At 41.9% G+C, this 16,458-nt stretch overlaps 1 protein-coding gene across 1 annotated transcript in view; it reads left to right on the forward strand.

Annotated features, from left to right (window-relative positions):
• The first annotated feature begins 73 nt into the window (after positions 1 to 73).
• The window catches only part of BZW2 (basic leucine zipper and W2 domains 2), a 57,419-nt gene continuing 41,034 nt past the window's right edge, over positions 74 to 16,458 (forward strand). The window contains exon 1 of the mRNA XM_075082963.1: positions 74 to 223. The gene's annotated coding sequence lies outside the window, so the exon portion shown is untranslated. The remainder of the gene's footprint in view (positions 224 to 16,458) is intronic.

Raw genomic sequence — 16,458 nt, forward strand, 5'->3', positions numbered from 1 at the left:
GGTCTGTTTTTTTTTATCCCCCCTGTTTCAGGCTTCCCTACAGCTTCCCCTCCGTGCCCCCCCGGGGAGGTGCCGGGAGTGGTGCGGCCGGGCGGAGGGGGCGGCCGTAGGGGCGCCCGTGTGTCAATGTGTCCGTCCTTCGCTCCTCCATTGTCTGCTGCCGCCGCCGCCGCCGCCGAGAGCGCCTGCCCTGTCATCCCCGGACCGCGCAACCACCCGACAGGTGCGCCGGGCGGGCTCCCCTCACGCCGGGCCGCCGCGCCGCGCTACGCCACGGAGAGCGCGGCCGCCGCCGAGAGGGAGCGGTACCTCAGCCCCGCGGCGGCGCTGCCCGGACGGGCGGCGTCTGCGGGCTGCGGCGGGGCAGCGCCGGGCGGGTGAGGCGAGGCGCGGCGCGGCGCAGGGCCTGTGCGCGGCGGCCATGGCGGGCCCCACGGCGGGATCCAGCGGGCGCCCGCCCGTGGAAATGCCTCCGTGCGCGGGTTTGCGCGCCCCGCCGCCCTCGCCTCAGCGCTGGGGCCCGCGGGGGAGCCGGGTGGCGGCCCCGGGGCCCCCGAACGGGCGGCGGTGCGGGATGGCACCGGCGGCCGGCCGTCTGTCGTTCCGCGGGGGCTGCCTTCTTGCCTTTTTATGGCAAACGGTTCGTGGGGTGGTTTTTGGTTTTGTTTTCCAGGCAGGAAAAGGCGCTTATTCGGCTAAAGCGGCCGAATAAAGCAGTGGTGGTGTGGCGGCGCCGTGCCTCGAAAGGGAGCGGACTTTGATGAATTGGGAAGGGAAATAACGCGTTCGGGGTGTTTCGAGCGGTGCCTTTTGTTAGCGCCTTTCTAAAATTAAACCGTCGGTGGAAAAATGATCTTTGTTACGGATCCAACTTTCCACTCCTCCAGTGGAAGCTTGGTAGGCACAGGGACGATCCCCAGCAAGGGGCAGAGGCTGAGGTTTAACATCCTTGACTCTGTGTGTGTTTGCAGGAGAGAGAACAGCAGAACCCTAGTACTTGGTGGTACTTTATACCCTCCTTTGTCCGACTCTTCAATGTATAATTTTTATACCCTTTCGGTTAAGGAACCTATTTTTTCCTGTAACTAATTTTGAAAGGCATAGCTTTTTTAACAAGCTGATTTTTTTTTTTTCGTTTGTTAGGACTTGCAGGTCATCTCATGGCTACTTATTTAAGAGAGAAATTCCAGTAAATACTACTCTTGTTCCCTGTTTTCACGTTTATTAATTGCTTGACTGACTTCCAGAAATGGTGAAGTTCCCTTGTTTGCTTCCTGGTTCATAGAAGAGCATACTCTCTCAACATAGTGTATCTTCCTAACTACTTAGCTCTAAAACCAAAATGTGATACAATTTTACTTTAACAGAATCGTCAAATTCTATATGTTTTCCTCATTTTAAAAATCACAGAAATACAGGGATGTACCATCATCTAGTTTTACTTGAATCAACAGGTATAAATAAGAGAGATCGTTTTGGACTTCAGATTATAACAGATTCCCTTGATTTTTTTTTTTTTTTTTAATTTTTTTTTGTGGTAAACCAAAAGTGCCTCGAAGGAAATGTCCTCAAGACAAAAGAGGTTTTTACATTCTGGTCCAGAAAGAAAGATATCCCCGTGTAGTGCTAACGGAAGTCTGTCACTGGCTCAACCGTGGAGGCTGAAATTAGGGTTTAAGTGGTCTTTTGTTGGTTGACTGCAGGGTGTGAATTTTACCCACTATGAGCAAATTTTGTGATATTATAGTACGCTGATAATCTCTCTGGTACTATTAAATAACAAGAGCCTACAAGCTTCCTTTCATATTAAAAAAAAAAACCCAAACCCAAACCTCTCAGGCATTCAGTATACAAAACTATATATATTATATTCCTTTTTTTTTAATGTGAGAATGTCAGTATTGTCACTTCTCCCTTGTTCACAGAGTAAACAAGCAAACACAGTTTTTCCTTGGCAGCCTCACTAGAGCTCACTTGGTGACTTAAGGCTGCAGAAGTGCTCCATCTGTAAGGGTAATAAAATACTTTAGCACTAGTTAAAAATCTTTCCTATGGAAGGCTTCTGTGTGACCTTCAGTTCAGTAGCTTGCGGACGTTTCACAATCTTCATTTTATCTGTGCAAGATTGTGATGAGGCAATGAAGTGGTGTTGCCTCCATTTTACATGTAGAGTTTGAAGCATGGAGGCAGCGAGTGATTTTTACAAAGCAGCGTAGGGAGTCTGTCAGGGCAAGGGACTGCAGCATGAAAATGTAGGTTCTGTACCTTTATGTCTTGCCCCTTAATGCATTTTCTTTTATCTAACGTACCTGTTTGTTTCACATATTGAAGTTGTGAGTATTACTGTGTGGTAATTAATAATTTAAGTTTTGGGTATTATAGAGGGAGAGGAAATGTTAACCTCACTGCAACTCAATATATTGTTTAAATTTCAAGTGATAAGTGTTTCATACAAAAAATTCCCTATTGCCTCATCAGGTGATATATTTCATATTTTTGATTTGTGAAGCAGGTACCAGTGGTGGCATTTTCCCCCTACAGCTTGCTGCTTCTAGCGTGTGCAGTTCCGCTCATGGGATTTTATATTGAACTGTAATCAATGTATAGGTGTTCCAAAACACCTGATGTTTTCTGCAGTTGAGAGCAAGATTCATGCAAGAAAATATTCAGTGAATGAAATCCTTTTTAACGTTCACTTTTGGTGAATATACAAAACAATAAGCTTTTTCCTGGGTCAGGCTACGGGAGAAGAGACTGCCATATCCCTTGGAGAGTGCACCATGAAACTCTCAGTCTTTGGACGTGGAAGAGAGGGAAAATGAGATGCTGAACTGGTTTCAAGCTGTGTTCTCTCAAATGAGTAACCTTTGCTTGTATCTTGGAGGCTTACTTGAATTATGGCCATGGTCAAAGATCCTATAGCCTTTTTCTATGCCAGGGCATAGCGTGATCAGAAACTTGGTCTGACCTACTACATTTTATCTAGGGAAAAATAAAATAACAGGTCAAACAAGTACTGATATTCCTATGACCTACTCTTCTAGCTCCCATCCCACTGCTTCACAGCTAAGGACTTCCCTTTGTATAGGATTGCCTGCGGTGGGTTATTTGACTTTATCTAAACCCTGCATCTGTAGCATCCTGTGGTTATAACTTCCACAGCTGCTGGAAAAAGGACCTCTTTGTTTTTGAACCTGCTACATCACAGTTTCATTTTATCATGGTTTAACCCCAGCCAGCCACTAGGCCCCTCGCAGCTGCTTGCTTGCTCCCTCCTGGTGGGATGAGGGAGAGAATCCAAAGAGTAAAAGCAAGAGAACTCATGGATTGAGATAAAGACAGTTTAATAGGTAAAGCAAAAGTCACACACAGAAGCATCACAAAACAAGGAATTCATTCACTGCTTCCCATGGGCAGGCAGGTGTTCAGCTATCTCTAGGAAGGCAGGGATCCATTTATGTGTGAGGGTTACTTGGGATCACAAAAGCCGTCACTCCAGACATCCCTGGCTTCCTTCTTCCCCCAGCTTTATATGCTGAGCATGATGTCATTGGTGTGGGATATCCCTTGGGTCAGTTGGGGTCAGCTGTCCTTGTGGCCCCCCCCCAGCCCACTCAATGGTGGGGTGGGGTGAGAGGCAGAAAAGGCCTTGACTCTGTGTAAGCGCTGCTCAGTGGTATCTTAAACATCCCTGTGTTATCAACACTGTTTCCAGAACAAATCCAAAACACAGCCCCATGCTAGCTACTGTGAAGAAAATTAACTCTACCCCAGCCAAAACCAGCATACATTTTGATTCCCCACCCCCAACCCCCAGTTCCTGTTTTGGGAGATGTAGAATTGTTGTCTGTTCTCCCTTGACGTGCAGTCATGGCTTGACAGACCTGTATTATCCCCCCACCACTGATTTTGCCAAGCTGAAGTCTTAAATCTAGTCATTCCTATATAAAAGCCATTTTGTATGGTTCTGAAGTGTGTTTTTGTAAAATATTTCTGTCTTCTGCATGGCCTGTGCTATGGGAGATCTCATTCATGTGGAGCTGAGCCTTTCAGACAGACCTTTGCTGGGTTTTGGTCCTTCTGTCTCCAATCCTGATAGTTATATCCTGGCCAAAGTGAGGACTATCTAATAGAATTATTCATTTAGATCAAGTCATATTCCAGGGGGTTTTATTGCTAGAAACATCCTCTGTTTTTTCCTCTCAGATCTCACAGATACTAATCCATGGATAGGTTACTTCCACCCCCAGTTTATTGGCATTGTATAACTCTCTGACTTCCTTAAATATTTTTATTTTCTTGTAAGTGGGGTTTTTTTAGGTTTCATCTGGTTTTGGATCTCAGGACAGCCACCGGATCTATGATTTAATCTGTCAACATCGCTAAGTCTTTTTTTGCACCAGAAGGTAGATTGTAAAAAGACCGCAAAGGAATAACTGAAAGCAGCCAAGGACTGGCAAGCATGATACATGTTTGAAGACAATAGGTATATCTTTGAATGACAAGGTATTCCTATAGCCAGGGTGCTCATCTGAGACATAGAGATCTCCATCTTTTACCAGTTCCCTGCGGAACTTGCACAAAGTTGGGAGCAAATCCCAACACTCGACTCTAGCTGTATCCAAAGCCTGGCAAGGTGAGACCTGTGCTCACTTCATTTTCTTTTGAACCCTGGTTTGATGGATTCTCAAGCATATGGGACAGAAGGACACCAAAGTATCCTCCCAAAGGTTGTCTGGTCCAGACTGTTGAGGTGAGCAGTGTTCTCCAGCGGGAAATACAGGACAGAGCAGTGAGAAAGTACCAGTTCAGTACTTGAAGGTTCATGTAACAGTATAGACCTCCTGACAGGGTTTATTGGTCTGATTGAGCATGAGTGTTGGTGGTTTGCTCCTAGACCTGATCTAAGTGAGCTGAGCCAGCTTTGGTGTCTTTGCACCCAGAATATAGCCAGCATAGCAGCCATCTATAGAGGTTTCTTTAGAGAAAAATGCTCACAAGTTCATTTGTATAGGCTGCAAAGTGCATTTTTGGGTATATGCTTTTATTTTTATGTATATATATTTAACTGCTAATCATGCAAGGGCAACCCACATAATCTTCCCACAGATAGTGAGGGTTAACGGTACAAAGAGAGAATTCTGAAGCACTCAGGTATTGTGACGATTAGGGCAATGTGAATGCCTTAGATAAATGTGTATTTGTACTACCTGGTTAAACGGTTCTTTAAAAAAAATAATAATAAAACCAGATATGTGTATCCCTTGCTCCATTTATATACTCTACACTGGATCTGTAATTTAGGAAAAAAAATTGTTTCTTTGCAGGTTGATTTCATATTCTCTTAATTGTTTGTTCTAGATGGTACTAGTATGAACAACTTGCTCAGATGGTACATCTTTTTTGCTTTTTGAATGAGTCTTTAAGTCATTATGAATCTATTTTGTTAAGAGAAAGTCAAGCTTTAAACAAATGGTTTCATGCATATGAATTCCATGTAGGTAGGTACTTGAATTTTTTTGTAAGTGTAATAGAAGTAATAGCACACAAGCAGCCTTTTGCTGATAAAGGACTGAGATGTATTTAGTGACTGCGGAACAGTGTGTGTCAGAGGGCTGGCTGCGCACCTTTGCAAGACTAAGTTCTTTCCCACTTAAGCTTTGCAAGTGGTGGCAATAACCGATCATGCACTAGCACAGCTCCTGTAGAGTTGATTTGCAATGGTTTTTCAGACTGGTGTTGCTAAAATAAATTAAAAACTTGAGAGATTTGAAGTAAATAAAATTACATAAGGCTGCAAGGGAAATACATCTCTGTGTAGGAGGACACTGAAAAACTTTACAGCACATATAGACCCTGCACCACCATTGGGAATCACATGTATGATACTGGGACAAATAAAGGCCCTGGGAGTGTCAGCAAAGGTTAGTCAGTGACAATTCAGCCTTTTATCTGGCCAAGAATGGTGGAAGCAGTTGGGTTAAACATATCTAATTAGATATAATTTGTGAGTAATTTTTTAACCTAAGATAAGTGTATTTAAATTCTGCTTGCAGTCATCTACAGATACATGTACCTGTTTGCAGGCTTAAGGTGATTATTTAGGGCAGAGGAGTATTATGTGTTGAATGGTTATGTGCTATTAAGTTCAGACTGCTTTAAGAGACATCATCTTTTACTCCTCATCTTATTTTCTGTCCTCATTCCTCCTGTCCAAATTCAAGAATTCTTATGTCTGTGTTGCACATAAGGCAACAGGCTGTCACTTATATCCATCTTGCTACCTGAGCCTACAGGTAAAGTAATTCCATTCTGATCTCTCATGTGCAATAAACTTCACCTGTGAACTGCCATGGTTGCCCATTAAACTGTGGATTTGATTTCTGATACTGTTTGTTTTTCCATGTGATCTGTTGTTGATTAAATATGAGTCCTCCCCTCAACTGCAGCAGTACTTGTTAATTTAAAATGGTAATTATCTGTTCAAAGATAACTAAAATACTCAAGGATCACTGAGCGGTAACACCAGTGTGTGAGAGGAAAATTGGCATATGGAAGAGATCTATTGCTTTTCCCTAGAGAAGTCTGTGGAGTGCAATAATATTCTGCCATGTCTGAAAATCCTTGTGAACTTGCTGTACCATGCTTAAATCTAGCTGTAGATCTTGTAAGAGACTGCAAAAGCAAAAATAAAAGCTATTCCAAAATAAAAAGCAAAATAAAGAGAGAGTCCAGCGACCAAAGGGAGGGTACAGTGGTGTGGTGGCCATATTTACAGCACCATAGTGCTCCTCAAGGTCCTTACGTGCTGTAAAGCTGACAGCAGAACAAAACACGTGAGTTTCAGGGTTTAACAGCTTTGGTCTTCTGTAAAGTGTGGTTGTATAGTGCAAGCACAGTAAAGGGAAATCATACATTTGTAACATATTGCTGGTAAACTTTCTGGCTTGGATCACAGTTTTCTGATGGGGTTGGATACGTGCAAGCTCACGTAGATCAGATTGCGAGACTAGGAGGTGCTTGGTGCATATTTCTTAGGCAAAGGGAAAGTAGTTAAGAGGTAAGCTGGCCGTGAGTCAGTACGGAAGCTGAAACTGGGTAACGGCTGATACACGTGGTAAGAGCTTTTTTTTCCTGTTGTTCATTCTTGTTCCCACTCCATCTTTAGATATGCTTGTATCGCAAAGTACGTTTTAATATACTAAAAAGACTTCTTCACATGTGCCATGTAAGACAACTAATCTTTTGTTGAATTTATGTATTTTGGTTTTTAAATTCCCAGAAGTCAGGAAAATACTTCCAGGAAGCAAATCAGTAGTAAGCTGTACAGTAATAGGGACTTTGTCTGTAGGATGTTAGTTGCTATGCATCTAAGCTTTTGAAATTGGAAATGTTATTTTTCCTAGTACAGAAACTATAGAGTCTTCTGTAAGAATTTTAAAATTCATTGAATATTTAATATATGGGCATATTTTGGAGTCCTGTATAAGGATTTGCTGTGCAAAATCTGAGTTATTCTTAGGTCAGATGGAGGAGTTCTGTATAGAGGGATTGCTTGCACTTACTGCAGTCTCACAGTAGTGGACAAAGGTTATTGCTTTGAGTCAGCCTGTAAGAAGGATGTTTTACTCCTGGTGAGAATTAAAATTGAGGACAGACAAATCAGGCAAGGAAAATGGTAGACACAGTCTGGGATAGAGAGGTCAGTCAGGGACACAGGAAGGAAGCACCTCCTGTGATGTCTTGAATCCCAGCAAGTTACACCCTTCTACAACTCCTTCAACTACTGCAGGTAGGACAATTAAATATGGCTTTGGGGTCATACTTCATTGTAGTAACCACTATTTCATGTCTTTTCCTTGAATGTGTTTTCGTTTCATGCGCAAAAAGACATCTAAGCAGTTCAATGGTTTGTAATTTGCATGCTTAAGTGATTGTTTCATTTTAGGTTTTGTTTCCATAAATCTACTTCTCTATAAGTGTATTTAAGGGGGAAAATTCATTCAGTGCATTCAAGTTATAAGTTAGTTATTTTTCTTCTGATAAGGCACAGGGGAGAAATCTTAGGAACGTGTTACTGAGTCTTCGCAGATACAGGGCTTGTCATTTAGTTTCACAACCATTTCATGCCTCAAGTGATCGAAAATTAGAAAAATAAATTATGTCTTATGTTTTAAATACTCAAGGAGAAGTCAATCCTTTAGAAAGAAGAGGGGATACAGGGTTTGTTTTCAATCTCAGCCTTCTCTGTATGTGCCAATATTGATATGAGTTTGGTTAGAATCTCGTTGCTGGTTTTGTCCCATGTCTCTTTACCTCTTGGAGGTTGATCCTGAAGCCTGTGCTGTTAAGTCTCCTTCTTTATTTAGGTCTGCTTTGACTATATTATCTTAATGCATGGTTTCCTGTGACCGAGACATGAGGATTCCCAAACCATCAGCGGTGCTATGGAAGCCCAGTGTTGTGCTGTTGAATCCCATATTCTGTCTGAGGTGGCTTTTTTCGTACATTTTGTGGCAAAAAGAGGCCCTAGTCAGCGTGTCCCCAGGGCCACCTGAATCTGCCCTTGAGATTCATCATCTTGCACATCAGTGTCAGCTGCCTTCCCGGCATGGGGTAGCTTCTTTTGTGCTCAAGTACGTGGATGAGGTCTATCTTGTTTTGCGGAACTTTATTAGAAGACTTTTCCCTGAATTAGAGAAAGGAAAACATACTCATAACTTTTCCAAAGGAGCCAAAGGAAGGACTTTATATTTTCAGTTGTTTTATTCCTGTTAAAATGTTTATTGGTGTATGCTGAAAAGTCATGGTGCCTTCTTCCCAGTGTGCCCTGTCATCAGTGTGTCAATTTATTTGCATTGCTGTTGTGCCTCCAAAATCCTTTGTTGTGATAGTGGACTGGTTGTTTAGTGACCTACACTGCTGAATGATCAAGGCATCAGCTATCAGGTCTCTCCTATGCTCCTAGGCAGAGCAGCATTTGAGGTGGGATTGTAAATGTGTTGGTCTGCATGGGCTTTAACAGTCAACTAGCTCATTGACTTTGAGAGCGTGGCTGTATCCATGACTGAACTGATCTACATTTTGGGATTTAGCATCAGTTCACTTCTTAAAATCAAGTATTTTGTTTGTTTGTTTTCCTCATTGTATGGTAGGTACAGTAGCTGTTAACTTTTTTTTTTTTATTTTGAAAAGCTTCTGTGTCTTTCAGAAGGATGGGAGGTGTAGCAATGAAAGGTGTATGCCCCTTTTTCACTGAAAGTTAATGTGTTTTTGTAGAGTCCTTTTCTAGATCCACATTCAAGAGCCCTAGGTTAATTGGCATGTCTTTCTGAAGTCCTCAGAGAAAACAGCCAAGCTTTCATTGTGTTTTCTCAGTCCAGAAAAAAAACCCCTTCAGCTGACTCGTTAATAAACCTATTAAATTCTTCATATCTTGCATCCTTGTAGAAAGTGAGTTGTAGAAATCTAATGTAGCTTTTATTGGCAGACTTACTCTTACACGTACAGATGTACGCATACACCTGCAGACATACATCCCATGGAACCTTTATTAGGTTATCTGCAAAAGTAGGTTGCTGATATTGGTCTTTTCAGTGCATGAACAATGATGCTGTAAACAAGAAAAGAGATTTCCCTACTAATAGTGTCAAATATCATTGTGCTGAACTGACATTGATACAGCCTAAACAACCGCAAAGCGGGTGTATGCTTTTTCTGCCAAAGAAAGCCAGGCTGGCTGGCACAGTGATATTTTATGCCCATTTAAAAAGATGTTAGAAATCCGTAACTCCTGCAGTAACACTTGGCTTCAGAAACTGGGTTGAGTGTGGGTGGGTTGCTGTGGTCTGACGCTGAGCCTATTCTCTCAGCGTAATTGTGGTACACTGGATTTGAAGCTTCCCAGCCAACAGTAGAAATTCTGTGAATCATTTCAGAAAGATAAACAAGCAAGTCTACTGAATTCACTATAGAACTGAATAATATACCATTAGTAACTGTCCTATTGTTAATTTTGGCTGTGTAATTAAACTTCAACTCTGCCTGAGACATTTTTAGGTGTCACTGAGCTATAGACTTTTGCACAGATTGCCAATCTGCAGGTGTGAATTTCTGTTGTAGTGTTACAGAAACTGATGGAGGAAGTTTGATCTAGTTCAAATATCAAAAAAGTGCCTAAAGCTGAAACTGAAGCTGTTCAAAAGGGACTCCCTTACGATCTCACCCTGAGATGAGCAAGCAGAATATTTTAGATCAGCTGTTTTCTGGAAATGTTTACTTTTCTCCATTGATTGTGAAGAGAGGCAGGGATTGCAGGGTCAGATTTAGGTGTCTGTCACCATTAATTTTTAGAATTAAGTCAAATGCACCCCATTTTTGGGTTCTGACAGACAGTTGGCTGTTTGGTCAGGAAAAGTGGATGTGGGTTTTTGCTTAGCTGATTGGCTCCTAAAATGATCAAGAGTGAAATAGGCAGTGGTCCTCACAACCAATAACATCGATTAAGTTGTCAGTTTTTGCACTGAACTGAGCTGACTGACAGCTGTCCGTGCTTCTGTTTCCAGTGTGTGGGCACGAAGCGCTTCAGGAACTACTGCAGCATAAATGGTACTTCCTGCAGGTGGGATTTGCTGTGTCTGTGATGGAGCAGGGTAAAATATTATATACCTGCTCTGGTCTACATCTGGGTGAAGCAGATGTCTCTTACTCAATAACTTCTTCTAGCTTTTTGTAATGTGATTTTGCTGTTAGTGCATGATGCTAATAGTGGAAAATAGATACAAATTAATGAAGCAACAGGCTGGTTACTCTGTTTTTTTTCTAGCTCAGGTGATTTCTGTTGCTACTTTATTTGACTTCCCTTCATGGCAGTGTTTCTTAACTCTGAGATTCTGGCCACCTGTGTATCTAAATGTATTTTTGAGATCTGAGTTTTCATCTGATTGCAGTTGTGATCAAAATTGCTTATAAATGTATCTTTTTGAGGAGCAAAACTACTGAGGTGCATTCATAGCGTTCATAATAGCCATTGCTTGCAATGCTGTGTTTATAGATGGACTGTGGATTCTTTGGGTTAGTTTGGGCTTCAAAGTCTGAATCTGGATTACCAAAAAGACACATTCTTGGGTTTATGCATTAATGTTTTCAGATAAGTGTTGCATTTAATATCATTTATGTCCAGATACAGCATGGAAGAAAATTAAGAAAAGGGAAGCTGAACTGTTGAGCACAATACAAATGTAAATTACATGTAACAAAGTAAAGCAATTTCAATACATAGTTCAGTCACAAAACCAATGTGATTCCTATTACCAGTCTCTGCAGTATGCTCACTGTCACGATGCTGGGCATCCTGAGTCACTGGGAAGAAATATGTGAGTTGAATCACAATATTCTGTACAGACTGGTTCAAAGCTTTTTGTTTCTTCATCACCAAAGACAGCTAGTTCAAACATCTTCCCTCATCTTAAAAGATGCAACCTAAAACCCTCCTGCGAAATTGCTAATACAACATGCTGACCGAGGTTAGTCCTCTTGGGATATTTTTTATTTTTACTTTTCCACCTCACCTGGCCTTACTGAATTGTCACCTAGTTGTCAGTGCTGTTGTCATAGTACTCCCAAGTGGGGTATGCCGTCATGGGCGAGTAATGCTCGTCTTGTGTGTTCATGGATTTAAGAGACAGCCTTTCTTTAATTACAGAATGAGAAGGAGCTACGTGGGATACATGATGCCTACAAGTTACCTGACCTCAGGCCAAAGCTTGACTTACTGGGAGAAATTGGCCTCTGGTCCAGAGCCTGGTCTCTGAAAGTGGCCTGTAGAGTTGGGTAGGTTTTAAAAGGCAGGGGGGAGGGATATGATGGTGTAAAAGTACAGATAGGTGGGAGTGCTGCATTTCTTTCATGCTCCTGTCATACTTACAGCAATTTTCAGCTTAGAAGGTTGTATCATCCCGGTGTTTAATAGCCCTTAATAGGCTCTACTTCAATTAATTCTTCTTGGTGCTTTCAGGCTTCTGCACAGAGGTGAGGAAATGCCTTTCTGAAGTAAGGCTGAGAGCACTGGTGTGTGAGCTGCCAAGCAGTGGGTAGCATAGCAAGTGTACGCCCCCTCTCTGCATGTTCAGCCTATAATAGCTATTTTTCTGACTCACCTAGGGTAATAGTTGTTGTGCAGGCACCCCAAACCATACACTGTTGGGTGGGTTTTTGGGTTGGTTTTTTTTTTTTTCCAACTCCCAACTTGTGGACCTGAATCATTATCTATTGCTCTAAAATTATCTTGGCTTGGTCTGAGAGGAATTGTATCAATCACTACCTAGAAAATAACTATCTGCAAGTTGAAGCAATCCGAGCGTTGACTACTTTTATCCCCCACTTCAGGGATTTGTTCGCCAAAACTGGCATGCTCTGTCAAAATGTTCAACCCACTCTGAAGAGGAGGAAGCAGCCACAGGGAACATGGGCTGATTTTTGGGATGAAGGTGATACCAGTCAGTTATGGACTCCTTTTCTGTCCAAGTGAATGCTGTTATCAGCATAATCAGCATTAGCTGTTACGTTTGGAATAGTTGACATGGTGCAAAACATTGTGTGTTTCCACATTGTGCTGGCTCTTTGTGTGTTCTCTTGTTAGCCAGCAATATCAGAATCCAAGTATCTGGAAATTAATTCACTGTCTTGCAGGTAAAAAACTATGTGTAAACTCGGTGAACTCCTTTCTCTTGTGCATGCTTTGAAGAAATAATTAGGGACTTCGAAGTGAAAATTTGCTTTACTGCAGCAGTAAAGCTGTTTTATTAAAGCCAAGGCCTTCACCACTTGCAAGTGTGTAAGAGGTGCTGGCTATTAATAAATCCCTCCTCCGATTACTGTATTTAGTTCATGAAATAATAAACTATTAGCAACTGGGAGGCATTGCTTCCTGGAGAATGCACACTTCCTATTTATTTTTTTGCTTTTACCCTTAGTCCTTGTAATTTTGAAGGCAATTTATGGGTTTTCAAATGCTGCAGTGCTGTATCCTGGAGACACTGGTGATCTCCTGTGCTTTTGCTGCTGCTCAGAGCTTTGCGGTAGCAAGAAAAATGGAAGCAGCACATCTCCTGATTTTATTGTTGTGATATTTGAATTGTGTGAGTAGGGTCAACACTAAAAATGTAACTTTCAGCAGGCTGATGCATTAAAAAGAGAGAAGCGCGGTGGACTTGAACAGAGAAGTGGTACATGACCTGAGAAAGTTGCTCTTCCTGCACTGGCTTTAATTACTGAGTTGTTCTTGTGTTGTCTTGTGTCTGACAGACTTCGTTGCTAGGAATGAAGCCTCTGGCAACTTTTATAACACATTTTCTTCAAAATATTTGCATTTATTGGTTTGAGATCTGGTTCAGGGGGACCCTATAAAGTAACTCCATTGATGATTTATTCCAAATGTACTGTGAACAGTGGCTAGTACAACTCTCTCTGCCAAATATTAATGAAGGATTGAGCTGAATTGCAGCAGTACCTTTATAATAATTTTTTGCAGAACTTCAGCTACACCATTTTTTTTCCGTTAGCAACATAATCTCTTATGGTGATTGCCAAGATGGTTATATTTTTCAGGATGAACAGCTCATCCAGTGTCCCTCCAAATTCAAGAATCCTGTTCTAACATCTACACAATCCGTTGAAAGTGGCATAAGGAAAAAACCTTATTATTTTTGGAAGAGTACTGTCATCTGCTTATTTTCTAAGTTCACCTGAACCTGATCTCTGCCAATTCTTTTTATCCCCTTGTTTTTCTAAGAGGTTTTCCTGCTGGCAAGGCATGCAAGCTTGGAGTTGGATAACTAACCATCACCTTAAAATGAATGTTAAGTGGGTATGAACTGATCTGTAGAAATATACCATCTCCATTATTTCAGGGTACTCCAGTTAGGAGCACAGCAGCCTAAGAGAGCTCTCAACAGTGTGAGAAAAGCTCCTACTAATACTTTGTCCTTGAAGAATTATATCTAATTCCTTCTCTTAGTTGCTGAAAGAAACCTTGTTACCAAAAGACAGCTTTCTCTGTGCGTCAACCCATGGGTATGGTTTCATTTTCTTGTCTTGTATTTTCACCTGTCAGTGATTAAGAGTGTTTTTCTCTGTTTTTTTTACTGGCTGTGCCATGACTCATGCATATTTCATATGGTTGCTGATTACAAGGCACAGTAGCCTGTTGCCTCGGTGGTTCAATTTACGGTTCTCTTGACCTTGTGAAGTGCATCTGGAGTGCTTCGGTAATGGGAGGTTTCTGTCTTGTTTTTACCTTGTCATTCAGCTGATTAGCTTCTGTAGAAATTCTTGGTTAGTGACCTAAGAAATACCTGCTGTCCTGAAATATGTGCAGTGAGCTGGATCTCTAATGCAGTTTGTGATTGTACATTAATTGGTGGCAATGGGTTTTTTTGACTGTTTTTCAAGAAACATCTTCCTATGCAGCCCAGTTTAGCAGTTAGGTAATGAGATTTAGGGTGCAAATTTTTGTGAGTTTGTCTTCTCATTTTTGTCTGGGCTTATTCAGCTGGATGACTGCTCACAGGTTCCATGCACAGTTCTTGGCTGGAGAATCTTGCATGAGGATATTTCTTTTTTTATTTAATGCATGGTTTCATTCTCTTCTGGTATTTGTTTGTACTTGCTGCAGAATGAAACTAGTGTTTCTTCTCTTTGTTTTCTCTCACCCACTAGGCGTACTAATAAAGAACACGTACTTTTATTGGAGCGGACATTTTATTGTGGAAAAACACTGTCCTGTGACTAAACAAAAAAGAAAAATATTAAGTGCCTTAAGAGTTTCTGGTAAGCTCTTTTGGGAAAGACAGGGCATTCAGTGCATGTTGGAAACCTGTTACACTATCTTAAGATACTACACATGATAGCCACTGGTGACTAGGGCATGCTTCCAAGTACAAAATCAAAGGTCGGTATTTAGTTGCTTCATGCACTGTAACATCATAAGCGAAAGTAATCCATAGCAGAAGATGCATTTTTCAGCAATAAACATGTGGATTAGCAGTATCTTTTTTTTCATGTAAATATTAAAACATGAGGTTGATTGTATCTACCTTGCACATCATTATGTGACTGCTTAGTCCCTTTACATTGCCATTGAGGTCATCTGTGCAGTAAAATCAGTGAGGGGATCTTAATGTGGTGAGAGCCTGGCCTTGGCTTTTCTATTTGTATTGAATGGGACCTTTGGGATAAAGGTTTCATAAACACTGGAACTGTACTGGTGGCCTCTGTGAGCAAAATAGCAAGATAAATCATCTAGCTGCCAGTGCTGCCCTTCCTGCTGATTTGTTGATGTTACAGATCTCCAGGTTATTAGTAATTTCTTTAAAAAACTGTTTTAGGAGCAGAGGGCAAGAATCAGAAAAGGGTGATGAAACAGCACAAGTCAACCTGTGTAAAGAAAGCTCGGCGTGTCTCACTAAGTTTAGGGGCTTGGTCTTGCTGGCTCCCCAGAAGTGCAATGAAGGAGAGAGGAGAGGTGGCTTCTTAGCACTGCTCTGGTCCCTTCCTTAGCTTTTGGGACCCCGGGAAGCAGCAAATAGCTTTTTATTTCCTTATTTGTCAACAGCATAAAAGTGAGCTTTAGCAGGAGGTAGGGATTTCTCTGCCACTCTTCGAGTCGTGGGCTAGCCATTGTACTGCCTCGGGTGTGTAAATGATGAGCTTTTCCTTCACACTGACTGAACCTGGGAAATGTTGGCAGCTGAGGTGGATTTCATAGCCTTACAAGGGTGCTAAGACTGTGTTAAATGCTTCGCAGCTGTCGCGGCGGTGAACACTGCAGCAACCATGCAGGCTGCATGACCAATGTGCATTGCAGTTGCTCGCCTTTTGCTGCACCTGGGGTGTTGGGAACTGCCTGTGGAAAAGGAGGAGCCTATCTGGGTGGAAACTGGGAAGCCTGATGAGGATTTGGCGAGAACTGGTGGCTGCATTGCATCCGTTCTGTCCTGTCATTCCCTTATATTGCTCTGTTCCTCTGTACTGGTTATGATTTATGAGTTTTCCACCTACAGATTTTGTTAGCTCATAATCTAGCTGCCTGCTGCCTTCCCGGGAAGTGGAGACAGCTTCTGGCTGTGTGCTGACGTGTTTCCAGCAGAAGTGGAAGGGCAGCTCTTCCTCCATGCTGCTCAAGTTCAGTAATTTGCTTTTAATGTAACTCCTTGGCTTGTTGCTGAAAGAAGATTAAAACCCTCTTTATGATTTCATCCTAAGCCTGGAACTGTAACAACGAGAGGATGAAAATGCCTAGGATGAAAAAGACCCAATAAAGCCTCTTAATGTCCTGGATATTCTACTTCTTGGGGGGGGGGGGAGCGGGGCGGGAAGATTGATTTTGATATGTGGGTTGGGTTTTTCCTTCATAGAAACTCTCCCCATCAATCCTTTTATTTTATTTGACTTTGTAAT

The sequence above is a fragment of the Phalacrocorax aristotelis genome, chromosome 2 (genome assembly GCF_949628215.1).
Source record: "Phalacrocorax aristotelis chromosome 2, bGulAri2.1, whole genome shotgun sequence".
Taxonomy (NCBI): Eukaryota; Metazoa; Chordata; class Aves; order Suliformes; family Phalacrocoracidae; genus Phalacrocorax; species Phalacrocorax aristotelis.